General features: G+C 34.7%; 1 long non-coding RNA gene across 1 annotated transcript; it reads left to right on the forward strand.

Annotated features, from left to right (window-relative positions):
* The first annotated feature begins 249 nt into the window (after positions 1–249).
* On the forward strand, positions 250–2609 carry LOC123504556. The gene is made up of 3 exons (XR_006674866.1): positions 250–359; positions 1165–1455; positions 2367–2609. It is a non-coding gene; the product is annotated as an uncharacterized LOC123504556 (long non-coding RNA).
* Positions 2610–3999: the final 1390 nt, after the last annotated feature.

The raw sequence follows: 3999 nt of genomic DNA on the forward strand, positions 1-3999 counted from the left end.
TTAGGGCCGTCAAAAGTCGTTGTGCTTAGATTGCTTTTGATGTACCGTACTTTGCGCGCTAGAACGCATTGCTTACAAAATATCGACATCGGTGATATTGAAGAAAACATGATTATACTAGCATTTTCTTTGTCTTTTATTTATATAATTTTATAATACAAGTATCGGGTAAGTAATATTGAATAAAAGTAAATATTTCCGAAGAAAAATATATGCAGTAAAATGTATTCCCGTTGGTAACGAGCAAACATTCCAAGCAGCTACACACAAGCTCTTCAAAGAGGTTCTCGCGTTTTCCAGCCAGCAGTGTACGAGTATTTCGCCTTTTCTAGCCATCACTTATCCACCAACTGTATAAGGTAAGGCTTTAATGTGTTAGAAACAGCACTTAATATTACTTTATAGGAGAAGTTTAAGGTATTAGGTATATTACTAACATTCCAGCTAACTTGAAAACATTTTATATATGTCCATGTGTCACAAATTAAAACTCTTCCCGCTTCTATGTGTAGTAAAATAAAAATATGACACCCAACATTTTATTAATTGTTTCTTAATTAAAGTTAATTGCTGTAAGAGCTGCAGATCAGTGATCATATCCACACTGATAGGCCCAAGTATTTACTGAATACCACATGGTGTACCTAGAGCTTCTCATTCCAGCTGAGTTGAAACATTTTATATATGTCCATGTGTCACAAATTTAAACTCTTCCCGCTTCTATGTGTAGTGAAATCAAAATATGGCACCCAGCATTTTATTATTATTATTATTTTAATTAAAGTTTATTGCTGTAAGGGCTGCAGACCAGTGATCCTATCCCCACTATAATAGGCCCAAGTATTCACTTACTTGGAGGGCGGTAGACAAATTAGGTATTGTAAGGTTAGATTGGCTTTACTTAGGTAAAATTAGGGTATTTGTGAATATTACTATAAATGAAACTGCCTGTGCTACTAATGGGTGGCTTCCTATACTCTTCAAGTAAATCTATTGGCACTATATATATATATATATATATATATATATATATATATATATATATATATATATATATATAAAGATAAAAAAAAATCAATACTTAACTAACCTAACTTATTACCTCAGGAATTTGAATCAAGGCAAAATGACGCAATATTAATTATATTTCTTCAAACTTTGCAGCTATCAACATGGACTCTGTGCCACCTGAATAAAACGCATCAGTAAGGCACACTGGGGCGAGGAAGAGTCACTGCGCCTGGCCCAATTATACCAGGACGAAGTAAAGATGTTTAAAGGAAGCTTCAAAATGGAGGGAGTTTCCAAAATAAAAAAGCATGTAATATGGGAAGCAATCGCTTCCACTCTAAATAATACATTTCACAACAATAGAACTGCTGAAGAGGTGGTTTTTCATCTGCTCCCGATCCAGACAAAGGATTCAACGTTCCCGTGAGGAACATAATAGAACCGGTGAGTTAATTTCCTTATTATTGTCTTATTGGTTTTTTAAAAGTTTTATACACACCACACTTGACCTAAAATGATACACCTACACAGAGAAACTACCATGGTGTTTAGAAGTGTTTTACTTTTTTTTTTTTTCAATTTCTAACCAGTTACACCTGTTTTTTTTTTTTTTTTATTTCTTCTTTAAGGTGATGGTCCTCCTCCTCCACCGCAGGATCAGCTTGATGACATCATCAGTTCTATTCTGGGCCATGATAATAAAACAATCATGGGAGAAGATACAGTGGCTGATATAATGGATCTTTTCCTTAGTTTCATTTCATACAGTTTAATCCTTTGCTTTTATCACTAGCTTTTCCTTAGGCTGAAGCTACTCCACCAATATCACCTACCTCCTTGTCTCTACTCAAACTTACCTATAAGTCTTCAGCTTTATTCTCATTATTACACACCCTTGCTTTCAGAACCTCTCCCACTTTCCCTCCCTGCCTAGCTTTTTCCCCCACTTCCTGTTTTTTTCTAACATAGATTATAATTTTATACCTTGTATATTTAAGTCCATGGAAGTTGTATGAAAATAACAAATATGGGTAAAATATTGGTTGCGTAATCATAATACTTTTCATTGTCAGTAAAGCTCCATTAAGTGAAAGGAAAGAAAAAATGTCTGTAAACAGTTTAACATTCATTTCCTGATCTTTCTTACACAATGTGCCAGTCAAGGGCACCAAACTATTTCCCATAATTTCCTCATTTTTTTTTCTAACATGTATTTTAATTTATGCTTACTTTATTGAAGGCCATGTAAGTTTTATAAAAATAACAAATAAGGGTAAAATATTATTTCTGTTTTCAAAAGACTGATCAAGTTTTAAGTTTATACACCTATGTAATGATGTGTCCATTGCTTGCAGTGACACCGCGGAAGCAGCAGCAGTCTTTTCCATCCCGTTGGATGACTCTACTGATGCTCAGCAGCAGCATGCTGAGCCTCCTTTAGATCAGGAGGCACATGTGGCAGCTGCTCGGGCAGTGGAAGTGGCTGCTGATGCATACACGTCTGCTGCTCGGGCAGTGAAGGCTGCCATGCACCTGAAAATAAAATATTACCAAAAAAAAAATAATAATAATAGACGGTAATAAAACAGACAAATGAATACTACTTGTGTCATTTCTAGTATAGACTTATTTTTCATAAGCATTAACATTTTCATGAGTACTGTTACTGATTTCTCTTACGTGACTTCTAACTAATTTCAATTGTTTTTAATGTAATTAGAATGTTTTATTTTATAGTATGTCCTGATTTGAAACAAATGATGAGAATGTCAAAAAAATATCATCATATATTGTAGTTAAAGGACTGGAGATGATGGTAATAAGGTATATCTATTATAAGACATAAAAGTAAGAAACATTACCAAAGTGGGTACATGAAACCTTGTTGAAGACATCTCATCAGTCCTCATTGCTGAAAAGAGAAGTAATAAAATCAGAAAAATACATAGTATCATCAAGTATAAAATACGTCAATTACTGTAACAGGGCAAATTTGTACATCTACGATAAAGTATTTGTTTAAAATTGTAACATATAACACATCTCTTGCTGAGATTCAGCATACTTGAAAATAATGCAAGTTGAAGAATGCATCCCGATATGCACGACCATCATTTCGGTGACCACCGGCTGCATTGGCAGGCACTTCTGCTACATCATGTGGTTGCAATGACACTGGAACATCAGCCTCTGCACCCATAGGTAGGTCTTCATCCAGGGGAAGAGGAATATTCCGTTCCTTGCAAATATTGTGAAGCAAAACCACATATGTGTATAATTTTGCAGACCTTGGGAGGGGGGCTCACTCGTACCTCACCATGCAGAACGTGAAATCGCTGCTTGAGTTGCCCTATCCCCCTTCAACAACACTGCGTTTCCTTTTGTGAACCCTAGAAAAATAATAATTGAATAATGGATTAACAATTGTATGCTGTGCTAGTGGTCATCTAGAGTTACTTGCTCTACACTTCATAATCATTAATAAAAACAATTCAACATAATGTGTTTTTAAAAATTACTATCACATAGATAATAAGAGTTTATGACTATGTTTACCTATCAAACAAATTGTTTCTCTGCTGATTTAGATGTTATCAAAGTTTTGGCATGAAATATAGTACAGGTAATTTTCATGAAAGTCAACTTAACTTAAACTTGTGTGCACATGGAATCATAAGATACTTATCTTACTGAACCAAATAGTAACCTAACCAAGCCAAACTTAATCAAACTTAACCTTACTTAACCTAACCATGAAAAATGTCACAATGAAAAAGCCCTAAAGAATAATACTAACCTAACCAAACCAAATATAATGAAATCTAAACTAACTTAACTTTATGTGTACATGAAATCATAAGATGTCCTGCAGGAAAATTTATCTACGAAGAAAAACAACCGCAGACGAGATAGGAGAGGTGGAGTTCGAGCAAAACTGAGGAGGAGAGGAATCAAGACCCCACTTCCTGCTGTGACGTTCGGAAATGT

This window comes from Portunus trituberculatus, chromosome 16 (assembly GCF_017591435.1).
Source record: "Portunus trituberculatus isolate SZX2019 chromosome 16, ASM1759143v1, whole genome shotgun sequence".
NCBI lineage: Eukaryota > Metazoa > Arthropoda > Malacostraca > Decapoda > Portunidae > Portunus > Portunus trituberculatus.